Genomic DNA, 15,617 nt, shown 5'->3' on the forward strand with positions numbered 1-15,617 from the left:
ATATTTTTTTCCAGCACCTCCATGATGTGAATGTTGGTATGTTTGAAATCATCCCAACAGCTCCTTAAATTATCTTCATTTATTTGTATTTTTTTCTTTTTTTTTTTTTTGTTCTGATTAGATGCTTCCTGCTTTCTTATCTCCCAAATTGCTGATTTGATCCTCTGCTTTATCTATTCCACTGTTGATTCCCTGTGGAATGTGCTTTTTTTTCAGTTAATGCTGTCTTTATTTATGACTGGTTCTTTTTTATGTTTTCTATCTCCATTGTTTATACTTCTCTCTTTTTTGAAGTGCTCACTGACTTCATCTTCTCCTTTTCTAAGCTCATTGAGCATGAGCATCTTCTTCTTTTTTTTGAAACAACTTAATTTACTTGCAGCTTCTCTCACAGCCCAAGCCAGTTCTACCGACCCTTTCCCACCCTTCAACCAGTGGTAGTAGGGGACTGCATCAAAGGCACCAGCCTACTTCACGAGCTCACACACCAAGTCAATCTCAGCCTGGATGTCAGTCTTGAAGACATTCAGAGCCACAACAATGGGAATCCCAAAGAGCTGAGTGATCTGAATTTGCTTTTGGAGGTTACAGCAGCCATCTGCCAACAGCTGGATGTTCTCCTCTGTGTATTCTTTCTTTTTACAGAGAGGAAGGGAGAGGGATAGAGAGTTAGAAACATCAATGAGAGTGAAACATCTATCAGCCGCCTCCTGCACACCCCTTACTTGGGATGTGCCCGCAACCAAGGTACATGCCCTTGACTGGAATCGAACCTGGGACCCTTCAGTCCGCAGGCCGACGCTCTATCCACTGAGCCAAACCGGTTTCGGCCCTTGCGTATTCTTTCTTAAGAGGGACACTGGGCCTGCCTCCATGCATCTTCAGAGCATGCACTGTTGCCACCAGCACCACTACGTTGGGCACCAGACCAGAAGCTTGACACTTGATGTTGAAGAATTTCTCCATGCTAATGTTAGCACAAAAGCTGGCTTCAGTCACTACAAATCCTTCTTTACTCACTAGTTTCAGGGCAATTTTATCAGTCAACACTGAAGAGTTGCCATGGGCAATGTTAGCAAAGGAGCAAGCATGCAAAAATATGGACATCCCTTCCAGGGTTTGCATCAGATTTGGTTTTATTGCATCTTTCATCAAAACTGTCAAAGCACCTGTCACCCACAAATCTTCTGCTGTTATGGGCTGAGCTTTTTCTCACTGGCCAACACCATCCTTCCCAGCCACTCCTTCATGTCCATGAGACTGTCGGTCAGGGCCAGCACCACTATGATCTCGCTGGCCACCACAATGTCAAACTACGCCTGCCGGGAGTATCCCTTCTCTGCTGGCCTGCCCAATCGTTATTTTCCATAGAAATCTGTCATTTGTATCCAGTACTCTCTGCCACATGATGGTGGAGGGATTGATGTCAGCAGAGGGCCGCCTGGGAGGCACTTGGGCATTTCCTTAATTATCATCAGCTGAACTCAGGGTGTAGGCCGAGTCACGCCCTGGGAATATGCTTCCCCAATGAGGCTGGACATGTTAATCAGTTCTGACTTCATAGCAGCCCAGGTGTCAGCAGGGGTGGGTCTAGATATGTAAATCCAGTAATGCTAGGGCCTAGTTAAGAATGCAAATAAGCTCCTTTGATCCTAAGTTTTGGTGTTACTTCCTGGATTTTTGGGATAAACCTGCTGGGTGGCTCAGGGTCGTCGTCATGCTGCCTCTCATGAGAGAGGAAAGATGGCGTCCCACCCAGCCCCAGCTTTATGAATCTATTTCTGCGTCTTGTTTTCTTTATTTCTATTATTTCTCAATCCCTGGCCGCCTCCATTTAGGACCGGTTCGTTCATCTCTCTTTCCGCACAGGACGCAGAAAAGGAAGATCCCCGCCATGTTTGGCCCCCACCGCATCAGGCCCCTGCAGATGTCGAGACGGGAAAATTTACTCATTTCCTCTTCTGTCAGTGCACTTGGATCTGTCTTATTTATTCCCAGTTTCTTCGCCAAGCAAGCTGAATGTTTGAAAATTCTTGAACACCATTCACTGAAGGAACCAGGTGATTGTACAGAGCTTTGTCAGTTTCAGTGTTTTCATGAAAAATCCTTGTGTCAATGGCTGCAGCCAGCAAGTTATTGGCAACAGTGATGGCATGGATGTCCCTGGTCAAGTGAAGGTTGAACTCCTCCATGGGTATGACCTGGGCATACCCGCCACTTGCAGTTCCTCCTTTAACTCCGAAAGTTGGCCCTGAAGAAGGCTGCCTCAGATAAGCAAAAGAGTTGTTCAAGTGTGTGGTCAGTGCCTGTACAAGCCCAATGGTAACTGTACTTTTCCCTTCTCCAAGAGGGGTGGGAATGATTCCAACAACTAAGATGTATTTTCCATCTGCTTGATCCTTTAGCCTTTCCAACAGGGACAAGCATAATTTGGCTTTGCTTTTGCCTTAGATTTCAATTTAATCTGCAAGCAATCCTATTTCCTTGGCAAGGACATCCACAGCTTTTAGCATCTGTGCTCTTGAAATCTCAATATCACTGGATACTGGGGAGACTGGCTGAAGTTTCAAGCAGTGAAGTCTCTAGTGCATGTACTGCTATTCACAAAGCTATCTTCTTCCACTGCTAACCATATTCTGAATTTGTAGAGCTGCAGCAAGGAGACTCACATCATTTTCCGTGATAGGATCACTAAAGGGTAGGCCTGGAGAACCAGAGCCAAGCTTCCCTGATAGTAAGTCATGGGAACAGTTGAGAACAATAGTTTCTGGTTGTATCCAAGAAAGGGGAACTTATTCTGGCTTGGGCGAGCCTAAGACCACAATGTCAGCCTGCTGAAGCTTGCTTTGAAGCTGAGGTGTTTTCCACTGGGAGCTCATCACCATGGACCCTTTTCTCTAGAACAGGCATTGAAAGATGGCTTCCAAAGACCCATGGGCTCCTCCTACCAAGACCTTCTTTCCATCTAAGCTGACACCTGATTTTTCAAGAAGTTCAATTACAGCTCTGGCCACAGGTGAAATAAAACATTCATGGCTATCCCCATATACAAACTCCCCCAGGTTTATGTCTTTTACTCTTCATTGAGCATCTTTATAACCAGTGTTTTGAACCCTTCATATGGTAGATTTCTTGTTTCCATTTTGTTTAATTCTTTTCCTGGAGTTTTGTTCTGTTCTTTCAGCTGGGACCTGTTTCTCTGCTTTTATTTTGGCTCCCTGTGTTTGTTTCTATGTATTAGGTAGAGCTGCTATCTCTATAGGTCTTGGTAGAGTGGCTTTATGTAGTAGGTGTTCTGTAGGGCCCAGTGGCACATCCTTCCTTGTCTCTCAAGCCAGGTGCTTTAGGTACACCTCATGTATGGGATGTGTGCACCCTCCTGTTGTAGTTGAGACTTTATTGCTGATGACATGTGAAAGAGAATGAATTACCCCCAGGCCAATTAGCTGTAAGGACCAAATATGACTACAGTGGATCAGCTGCTGCACAGAGGCCAACCCCACAGATCAGGACTCACTTCTCAAGGTTCTGGTTCCCTTTGAGTTGATCAGCCCTTTGAGCACAACTTGTTCTGTGGTGTTCTGGTATGGTCTGAACGTGTCCACTGGGTGCGCTGGATCTGGGGCTGAGATCTTAATAAAGAGACAACTTTAGATAGGGGACACTCCCTCTTTTGTCAGGCTTATTTGATAATTTTTATTAGTGTTTTTTTATTTTTAGTGTGTGTGTGTGTGTGTGTGTGTGTGCTGACGTAAATGATCTAAAGCTGAAATGTCTGTATTATTTTTGCCTGTAGTCACTAAAATTTCTGCTCACTTAGCTTAGTCATCAGTTAATAATTGACTTAGATTTCCTTAAATGCCTTGAACTAATAAGTTATTTCGTCTGTGTGTATTTTGTATTAAAGCCAGTCAGCTGACAAATCTTCCTTAGGCTTTATTATCTGCTTGCAAAGATCCTGAAGGCAAGCCCAAAATAAGGGTTTAAGACTTTTTCATATATTTTCTGAGCATACACACAACCTTACTTATGAATAGGTGCTTCTAGATTCCCAAGAATATGTCAGAGCTTATCAAAGTGCCTATGGACATCTCATTTCCTAGGTTTACTTTTTAACCTTTTTGATGAGTCTACTCTCCACACTAAATCTTTTCAAAACATTTGGCAACTGAAATCTTAATAAATTGCCTTTATTTTTATGGGAAATATGCCTGAGGAATAGGCTTATTCTGTTAGGTTGGCTCCAAGGTAAGATTTTTAAAAAGCAACTTTGAAAGTGGGGTCTACAGTTTGTTTTGGAATTGAACTTTCTAAGGTGCTCCAACTGTGTTCTGCCCCCTGTGTTGCCTGTCAGGCTATTGGTTTTCACCTTCATGATGGGCTGTTGTTTGTTTGTTTTTTTTCTTTATTGATTAAGGTATTACATATGATGTAACTGCAGATCTGTAGCATAAAAGATGGAAAAAAAGCAAGTTAAAATGACAAAGACTCCCTGCTTTTACTACAGTTTAGATGTTTTTCTTGAATAATTTATTACTCATTGGATTATTGAAATAATTTTATTTTCAGAATTCTAAAAATATTTACTTTGACACTTTTTACATTGTTCTCATTGCTTTTATGGAAGAAGAGATAATGTAAAATTTGTATGGCTTTTTTTGGTTAAGATGTTTAACCTATTGCAGCTGATATCCCTTTATCTGGAATTTATTATTGTACCATGACTAGTGATCTCTAGATTTATTTTTTTCTAAACGGATATCCAATTGATTCAACTCTATTCATTGGAAATGATATCATTTGTCCAAGCACTGCACCTTTACCATAAAACAACAATATTTGTGTAAGTCCAATTCTAGCCATCTGTCTACCTTTACACCTATAATACTATATTTTCCTTATTGTGCATTTATAATAATACATTATATCTGGTAGGTTAACTCTTCTGGTTGTGATTCTTTTCTCTAATATAGTTTTATTATTCAAGACAATTAAATATACAACATCAAGCTGCATGAGCAGCACACCCCTGTCCAAGGAGCAGCAGCACCATGAGAAGCCCATCCCCATCCAAGAAGAAGCAGCCACACAAGCAGCCCAAGACCATCCAAGGAGCAGCAGCCATGCAATCAGCCCACACCCATCCTAGGACAGCAGCTGCGCGAGCATCCCACCCCCCCTCCGAGGACCAGCAGCCACACGAGCAGCCTGGCCCTGCCAGCCAGAGAAGCTACCACTGCTGCAACCAGTGCCCACCAGAATTGCTGCCACCAACTGAGCAGCAGCTGCTGTTACGACTTCCCAAGGAGCAGCCGCTGCTGCCGCCCGAGGGACACCACTGAACAAATCGACACCTACATCCTTCAGTGATAGCACAAATGGTGAGACAAAGAAACCTCCAAAGGAAAGAAAAGGGGGAAATTGCCAGAAAAGCACTAGGTGAAACAGAGGCATGCAATATGTCAGAAAAAGAATTCAGACTAAGGGTCATACAGTTCATAAACCAGATGGATGAAAAAAATCAACAACTTATGTAAAAATCAAGAAGAAATAAAGAGTGATATAGCTGCAATAAAAAACACATGGAAAGTTTCAACAGTACACTAGGAGAAGAAGAGGACCAAAGTAGTGAATTAGAAGACAGGGAAGAAAAACACAAACAAGCTGAACTGCAATTGGAGAAAAAAATTAAAAGACAAGAGGAGAACCTAAGGGAGTTTTGGCACAACATGAAACAAAGCAATATATGAATAATAGGTGTGCCAGAACAACAGGAAGAGGAACAAGGGTTAGAAAACCTATTTGAAGAAATAATGTCAGAAAACTTCCCTGATGTGGGGAAGAAAAAAGTCACACAAGCACAAAGAGTCCCAAACAAGATGAACCCAAAAAGACCCACAACAAGACACATCATAATGACGATGGCAAATGTTCAGGACAAAGAGAGAATCTTAAAGGCTGCAAGAGAGAGACAGAAAGATACATACAAGGGATCTCCCATTAGATTATCAAATTATATCTTATTAGAAACACATCAGGCTAGAAGGAAATAAAATGAAGCATACAAAGTGATGCAAAGCAAGGGACTGAATCTAAGAATACTTTACCCAGCAAGGCTATCATTCAAAATTGAATGGGAAATAAGGAGCTTCACAGACAAAAAAAGGCTAAGGGGGTTTATCACTACCAAGCCAGCAATGAAAGAAATGCTAACAGGACTTGTGTAAAAAGAAGAAATAAAAAGGGAAGAAGGAAAAAAGGCACAAAAAATAAAAATGGCTATGAACAAGTACCTATTAATAATGACTTTAAACGTAAATGGACTAAATGCTCCAATCAAAAGACATCCAGTGGTTGAATGGATAAAATAACATGACCCATATATACACTATCTACAAGAGACCCACCTTAGAACAAGGGACTCACAAAGACTGAAAGTGAAGGGATGGAAAAATATCTTTCAGACAAATGGAAATGAAAAAAAAATCTGCGGTAGCAATACATATATCGGACAAAATAGACCTCAAAGTGAAGGCCATAACAAGAGATAAGGAAGGCCACTTCATAATACTACTGTGATAGATAAACATGAGGATATAGCCCTGGTAAACAAATATGCACCCAAATGCAGGAGCACCCAAATACATTAAAAAAACTCCTAGAAGATATCAAGGGATATATCAACAACAATACAATTATAGTAGGGGAATTTACTACCTCACTGACATCATTGGATAAATCCTCTAGACAAAAAATCAGCAAAAAAAAACAGTAATTCTAAATGACTCACAAGATCAGATGGACTTAATTGACATCTTCAGAACATTTCATCCCAAAGCCACTGAATATACATTCTTCTCAAGTGCACATGGGACAATTTCAAAGATAGACCACATATTGGGTCACAGGCAAAGTCTCTTCAAATCTGTGAGAATTTAAATCATCAAGCATTTTCTCAGACCACAATGGCATAATATTAGAAATAAACTACAATAAAAACAATCCAAAAAATTCAAACACTAGGAAGCTGAATAGCATGCAATTAAACAATGATTGGATTACCAAAGAGGTCAAAGAAGAAACTAAAAACATCCTGGAAACTAATGACAATTAAAACACAACAATTGATGATCTATGGGACACAGTGAAAGCAGTCCTGAGAGGGAAGTTTATAGCTCTACAGGCCTACCTCAAAAAAACAAGAAAAAATGGTAATTAATCATCTAACTCTACAACTTAAAGAATTAGAAAGAGAGCAACAAGAAAAACCCAGAGTGAGCAAAAGAAGGACATAACAAAGATCAGAGCAGAAATAAATGACATAGATTGAAAGACAGCGACCGGCAGGAAGGTAGGGAGAGAGCGAGTGTGAGTGAGGAACCCATAGAGGAGAGTGTAGATGTGTGTAGTGTGTGTGTATCTGTATGAGCTAGGGTCAGTTAGATTCTGCAGGTCTTCCAAGGGGCTGCCTAACCTGGCAGTCCTAGACGGCGGAGCCCCGCGCACAAAGCAGACACTTCTCGGTGGCTGGTGCGGACCCGGAGACCATGCCATCTTGAGAAACAGAGCTGCCTGAGACTCGGATCCTGGCTTCTGACACAAACCAGGACCCTGCAGCCACTGGGGACAGAGAACTGCTATCACAGCTTCAGACCAACAAACAAGAATCCAGACTTCCCGGCAGATTTCCGTAAGTCAAAGAGCCCATCCCCCTCCCCGCAGGCTCTCTGATAGCGCCATAGTAACTGATAGACCTGCCCCACGCCCAAGCTGCAGAGCTTTGCGCGGGGGACGCGCTCCCGTTTACGGAAGTTGGCGCACGGGACAGAAGCAGCACCCTGTCAGAAAAATCTGTCAGTGAGCACAGAGGGCTCCCCGTTGAGGAATTTGGGGGAATTTGGCTTGCAAGTCACAGCTCCCCTTCGGGGAATCATAGAGCATGCACAGAGGGGCTTCCCTTTGGGGAATTTGGCATGCAGGACGGACTGCGCCCTCTTTGGGGAATCTGGGAGAGTGCAAGGAGCCAGCTCACCTTCAGGATTTTGAGAGTGTGCGCCCTAGCCTGTTTGGCTCAGTAGAGAGAGCACACACAGGACGCAGCTCCACTTCAGGGAATTTGGCACGCTGGACACAGCTGCCTGGGATCCCTGGCTCACAGCGCATTCACACTAAAAGCCAGCGACCCCAATTGTTGGTGCATGCACACACAGGGACCCTGATTCTCAACAAGAAACCGCACAAGGAAACAGACTCTGACACTCGAGTCTTGGTGCAGACACAGGGAAACTCTGACTCCTGGCACAAGCTAAGGATCTCATTTTCAGCACATACCAACAGTGTGGTGCAGACAGGGCCCCTTATTCTAAGTGTGCACATGAGAGCACACGGAACACAGGGGACACTGACCCTGGGCAAGTCTGGTTCCCACCAACCAAAGGCAGCCACACGTCCTAGTGTCAGAGCACTTCAGTGAAACTTGGGTGGAGCGAAGTCCCCACAGCACACGGCCCAGGTCCATGCAAACGGAAGCTTGAGCTTTCTGGTGATAGCCAGAATGGGGAAACGAAATAACTCACAGAGGAAAAAAAATGTGGAGTCGCCAAGAAAGGAAATTAGTGAAACTGAAGCTTGCACCATGACCAAAAGGAGTTCAGAGGAACGGTCATGGAATTTATACATCGGATGGATGAGAAAATCAACAACTTAAGCAAGAATCAGGAAGAAATGAAAAGTGATATAGCTACAATCAAAAACACCATGTAAAGTTTCAACAGTAGACTACAAGAAGCAGAGGACCAAATTAGTGAGTTAGAAGATTAGGTACAGAAACAAGCTCAATCTGAACAGCAATTGGAGAGAAAAATTAAAAAGCAGGAGGAAAGCATAAGGGAGCTTCGGGACAACATGAAACGAAGTAACATGCGTATAATAGGGCTGCCAGAAGGACAAGAAGAGCAGCAGGGATTAGAAAATCTATTTGAAGAAATAATGACAGAAAACTTCCCGGATATGGGAAAGATAAAAGTTACGCAAGTACAGAGAGTCCCAAGCAGGATCAACCCCAAAAGACCCACACCAAGACATGTCATAATTTCAATGGCAAATATAAATGATAAAGAGAGAATCTTAAAGGCGGCAAGAGAGAGACAGAGTTACCTACAAAGGAACACCCATCAGATTGTCAAATGATTACTCAACAGAAACACAACAAGCTAGAAGTGAATGGAAGGAGGTATACAAAGTGTTGCAAAGCAAAGGACTGAATCCAAGAATACTATATCCAGCAAGACTATCAATCAAAATTGAAGGGGAAATCAGGTCCTTCGAAGACAATAAAAAGCTCAGGGATTTTATCACCAACAAACCAGCAATGCAAGAATTGCTAAAGGGAATACTGTAAAAAGAAGAAATAAACAGGTAAGAAGGAATACAGACACAAAAATAGATATGACTACAAACAAATACCTTTCAGTAATAACTTTAAATATAATGGACTAAATGCTCCAATCAAAAGACATCGAGTGGCTGAATGGATAAAAAAACATGACCCATATATATGCTGTCTACAAGAGACCCACCTCAGAACAAGAGACTCACACAGATTGAAAGTGAAGGGATGGAAAAATATCTTTCAGGCAAATGGAAATGAAAAAAAAAGCAGGGGTAGCAATACTTATATCTGACAAAATAGACCTCAAAGTACATTCCATAACAAGAGATAAGGAAGGCCACTTCATAATACTAAAGGGAGAAATCCAACAAGAAGAAATAATTCTGGTAAACATATACGCTCCCAATATAGGAGCACCCAAATACATAAAAAAACTCCTGTAGGATATCAAGGGAGCGATTAATAGCAATACAATCATAGTAGGAGACTTTAATACCCCACTATCACCACTGGACAAATCCTCTAAACAAAAAATCAGCAAAGAAACAGCAATCCTAAATGATTCACTAGACAAGATGGAATTAATTGACATCTTCAGAACATTTCACCCCAAAGCCATAGAATATACATTCTTTTCAAGTGCACATGGGTCATTTTCAAAGGTAGACCATATGCTGGGTCACAGGCAAAGTCTCTTCAAATTCAAGAAGATAGAAATTATATCAAGCATCATCTCAGATCACAGTAGCATAAAACTGGAAATCAACTACAATAAATACAATCCAAAGAAAACAAACACATGGAGACTAAACAGCATGCTATTAAACAAGGACTGGGTCACCAGAGAGATCAAGGAAGAAATAACAAACATCATGGCAAAAAATGACAATGAAAACACAACAATCCAAAATCTATGGGACACAGTGAAAGCAGTCTTGAGAGGGAAGTTCATAGCTCTACAAGCCTATTGCAAAAAACAAGAAACAATGGTAATAAATTACCTAACCCTACAAATCAAAGAGCTAGAAAAAGAGCAGCAAGAATAGCCCAGTGTAACCAGAAGGAAGGAAATAACAAAGATCAGAGTGGAGATAAATGACATAGAGACCAAAGAAACAATACAAAAGATCAACAAAACCATGAGCTGGTTTTTTGAAAGGATAAATAATATTGATGGACCTCTAGCCAGGCTCACCAAGAAGCAAAGAGGGAGGACCCAAATAAACAAAATCAGAAATGAAAGAGGTGAAATAACAACAGACCCCGCTGAGATACAAAGGATTGTTACAAAATACTACGAACATCTCTATTCCAACAAACTGGACAACGTGGAGGAAATGGACATAATCCTAGAAAAATATAACCTTCCAAAAATCAATCAAGAAAAATCTAAACAGCTCAATAGGCCAATAACTATGGACGAAAATGAAGCAGTCATCAAAAAGCTTCCGGCAAACAAAAGCCCGGGGCCTGATGGCTTCACAGGAGAGTTTAACAAACATTCAAGGAAGAACTAAAACCTACCCTCCTCAGACTATTCCAAAAAAATCAAGAGGAAGGAATACTTCCAATCTCCTTCTATGAAGCCAGCATCACCCTAATACCAAAACCAGATAAAGACAACACAATGAAAGAGAATTACAGACCAATATCCCTCATGAACATTGGTGCCAAAATCCTCAACAAAATTCTATCAAATTGGCTCCAGCCGTACATCAGAAAGATCATATACCATGACCAAGTAGGATTTATCCCAGGAATGCAAGGATGGTACAATATCTGCAAATCAATAAACGTGATACATCACATAAACAAATTGAGAGATAAAAATCACATAGTCATATCAATTGATGCAGAAAAAACATTTGACAAAATCCAACACCCTTTCTTGATAAAAACTCTCAACAAGGTGGGAATAGAAGGCTCATACCTCAACATAATAAAAGCTATATATGATAAACCCACAGCAAACATCATACTCAATGGACAAAAACTAAAAACATTTTCCCTAAGAACAGGAACAAGACAGGGATGCCCACTCTCACCACTCCTTTTTGACATAGTACTGGAAGCACTAGCCATTGCAATTAGACAAGAAGAAAAAATAAAAGGCATCCAAATTGGAAAAGAACAAGTAAAGCTGTCTTTATTTGCAGACGACATGATATTGTACATAAAAAATCCGAAAGACTCCGTCAAAAAAATAATAGACTTAATAAATTAATTCGGCAATGTAGCAGGATACAAAATTAACGCCAAAAAATCTATGGCCTTTCTATACACCAATAGTGAACTTACAGACAGAGAGACTAAAAAGGCAATACCATTTACCATCGCTGCAACAAAATTAAGATACCTAGGAATAATGTTAACTAAGGAGGTAAAAGACCTATACACAGAAAACTACAGGACACTGAAAAAATGGATAGAGGAAGACGTAAACAGATGGAAGAACATACCATGTTCATGGATTGGTAGAATCAATATCATTAAAATGTCCATACTACTCAAATCAATCTATAGATTCAATGCACTCCCCATTAAAATACCAATGGCATATTTCACAGACCTAGAAAGAACTCTCCAAAAATTCATCTGGAAGAAAAAAAGACCCCGAATAGCCACAGCAATCCTGAGAAAGAAGAATAAAGTAGGAGGGATCTCAATACCAGATTTCAAGCTGTATTACAAAGCCACTATTCTCAAAACAGCCTGGTACTGGCACAAGAACAGACATATAGATCAATGGAACAGAATAGAGAATCCAGATATCGACCCAAACCACTGTGCTCAATTAATATTTGACAAAGGAGGCATGAACATACAATGGAGTCAAGACAGTCTCTTCAATAAACGGTGTTGGGAAAATTGGACAGATACATGCAAAAAAATGAAGCTAGATCACCAACTTACGCCATACACAAAAATAAACTCAAAATGGATACAGGACTTAAACATAAGATGGGAAACCATAAAAATACTACAGGAATTCACAGGCAGCAAAATCTCAGACATATGCCAAAAGAACTTCTTCACTGATACTGCCCCTAGGGCAATGGAAGCTAAAGAGAAAATAAACAAATGGGACTACATCAAAATAAAAAGCTTTGTTACAACAAAAGAAACTATCAACAAAACAACAAGAAAGCCCACTGCATGGGAGAACATATTTGCAAATGGCATCACTGATAAAGGTTTAATCTCCAACATCTACAGGCAGCTTATACAACTTAATAAAAGGAAGATAAATGATCCAATAAAAAAATGGGCAACGGACTTAAATAGAATCTTTTCAAAAGAAGACAGAAGGAAGGCCAAGCGACACATGAAAACATGCTCAAAGTCACTAATTATCTGAGAGATGCAAATCAAAACAACAATGCAGTACCATCTCACACCTGTCAGAATGGCTATCATCAACAAATCAACAAATGACAAGCGTTGGCGAGGATGCGGAGAAAAAGGAACCCTCGTGCACTGCTGGTGGGAATGCAGACTGGTGCAGCCACTGTGGAGAACAGTAGTAATTTCCTCAAAAAACTGAAAATGGAACTCCCATTTGACCCAGTAATCCCACTCCTAGGAATATATCCTAAGAAACTGGGAACAACAATAAGAAAGGATATATGCACCCCTATGTTCATAGCAGGATAATTTACAATAGCTAAGATCTGGAAACAGCCTATGTGCCCATCAGCAGATGACTGGATCAGAAAACTATGGTACATCTACACAATGGAATATTATGCTGCCATAAAAAAGAAGGAATTCTTACCATTTGCAGCAACCTGGATGGAATTGGAGAACATTATATTAAATGAAATAAGCCAGTCAATGAAAGAAAAATACCACATGATCTCACTCATTTATGGATAATAAAGAACATTATAAACTTGAACAAAAAGATAGATACAGAGGTAGTAAAGCATCAAGCAGTCTGTCAAATTACAGCAGGAAAGTTAGGGAGAGGTGGGGAAGATAAGAGATCAATCAAAGGACTTGTATGCATGCATATAAGTATAACCAATGGACGCAAAGCTCTGGGGGGTGAGGGCATTTATGGGAGTGGGGGGGCAATGGTAAGATATGTACACATATAATACCTTAATAAAAAAAATTGAAAAAAAAAAGAAATAAAAAAAGAAATAAATGACATAGAGACAAAAAAAATACAAAAGATCAATGAAACCAAGAGCTGGTTTGTTGAAAGGAAAAACAAGATTGATGAACTTTAAGGCAGGCTCACCAAGAAGAAAGAGAGGACCCAAATAATCAAAATCAGAAATGAAAGAGGCAAAATAACAACAAACCCCACAGAAATACAAATGATTGTTTTAAAAATACTATGATCAACTCTATTCCAGCAAAATATACTACCTAGAGACAATGGACATATTCCTAGAAAAACATAACCTTACAAAACTCAATCAGGAAGACTCTAAAAATATCAATAGGCTGATAACTACGGAGTCATTTAAAGCTTCCAGCATACAAAAGCCCAGGGCCAGATGGCTTCACAGAGGAGTTTTACCAAACCTTAAAAGAAAAACTAAAACCTATCCTCCTCAGACTATTAAAAAATTCAAGAGGAAGGAAAACTTTCAAGCTCTATCTATGAAGCCAGCATCACTCTAATACTGAAACCAGATAAAGACAACACAATCAAAGAGAATTACAGTCAATATCCCTCATGAACATAGATGCCAAAATCCTCAAAATTCTATCAAATTGAATTCAGCATTACTTCATGAAAATCATACACCATGACCAAGTAGGATTTATCCTGGGGATGCAGGGATGGTACAATATCTGAAAATCAATAAATATGATACATCACATAAATAAATTGAGAGATAAAAATCACACAGTCATATCAATTGATGCAGAAAAAGCATTTGACAAAATCCAGCACCCTTTCTTGATAAAAATCCTCGCAATGTGGGAATAGAGGAATCATACCTAAACATAATAAAAGCCTTATATGACAAACCTACAAGCAACATCATAATCACTAAGCAAAAATTAAAACCATTTCTCCTAAGAGCAGGAACGAGACAGGGATGCCCACTCTCACCACTCCTGTTCAACATAGCACTGGAAGTACCAGCCATTGTGATAAGATAATAAGAAGAAATAAAAGGAAGCCAAATTGAAACAGAAGAAGTAAAACTATCCTTATTTGCACATGACATGAGACTGTACATAGAATACCCTAAAGACTCCATCAAAAAATTATTAGACTTAAATGAATTTGGCAATGTAGCAGAATACAAAATTAATGCCAAGAAATCTATGGCACTTTTATACATCAATAGTGAACTTACAGGCCCCGGAGGATGGCTGGTTAGCCAGAGACGGGTAAGATTCCTCAGGGAAGGAACAACCTAAGACAGGTACAGTTGCAGAGGGGCCATCAGGAGAGAACTTGGGGGTCAACAGAGGTGGGGCACAGAACCTCACCCCCCAACTTTGCAGGAGCCTGAACACTCACCCCTTCTGAAGGAAGTCTCCTGCCCCCATGGCTGCTTAACTTCCCATGCCCAGCTCAAATCGGGACCCGGGTAACAGAGACTTGGCCAACAGCAGCTGCCATCTCACTGTAACAAGAACTGTTTGAGTTGTAGTGTACCCATGGTGTGGGGAAGTGGGTTTTTGATATCTAAATCCAGCCTATCACCAGGAATGCTCAGGGCCTACTCAAGAAGGCAAATAATCCTTTCCACTAATATTTACAGGGTAAAATAAGATTGTTGTTAGAGTAATAAATTTGATAGTAAAATAGTAGTCAAGTTTTCAGGCTAATTTAAATTGGCTAATTGAAACAAGCGAATATTCTAGAAAAATTAATTGTACTGGACAAAAAGCAGTTCCTAAAGTGTTAACTAAATTTTTATTGGTACTTCATCTCATGATAAAGTTGCATAACATGTAATGAACCTAAAGCAGTAATATTATAGTGCAAAAATTAAAATTTTAAAGCTATCAAGACTACATTATAAAATTTTCAAAAGCCTCCTAATATTTAAATCAAAAAAGGGGGGGAATAGTAGAAGAATATCATGTAAGGAAAAATACCCTGTAAGTAAATTACATCAAGAAAATTTGTACTTAAAAAATTAATTGTAAGGCTACAAGCAAGCACCCATGAAAAACCCACATGGTGTCAAAACAAGCCAGAGGAAAATCATTTGGGCAAAAAATGAAAAAGTATCCCAAGTCAATTTTA

The 15,617-nt window shown here is 40.1% G+C and overlaps 1 pseudogene across 1 annotated transcript in view; it reads right to left on the reverse strand.

Annotated features, from left to right (window-relative positions):
- Window positions 1-212: 212 nt before the first annotated feature.
- The window catches only part of LOC307096012 (monofunctional C1-tetrahydrofolate synthase, mitochondrial-like), a 29,506-nt pseudogene continuing 14,101 nt past the window's right edge, over window positions 213-15,617 (reverse strand). The window contains exons 2-4 of the transcript in view: window positions 1,910-3,078; window positions 822-1,441; window positions 213-622 (exon numbers count right to left, since the gene is read on the reverse strand). The product of the transcript in view is annotated as a monofunctional C1-tetrahydrofolate synthase, mitochondrial-like (transcript). The remainder of the gene's footprint in view (window positions 623-821; window positions 1,442-1,909; window positions 3,079-15,617) is intronic.

The sequence above is a fragment of the Cnephaeus nilssonii genome (genome assembly GCF_951640355.1).
Source record: "Cnephaeus nilssonii genome assembly, chromosome: X".
In the NCBI taxonomy this organism is placed as follows: domain Eukaryota; kingdom Metazoa; phylum Chordata; class Mammalia; order Chiroptera; family Vespertilionidae; genus Cnephaeus; species Cnephaeus nilssonii.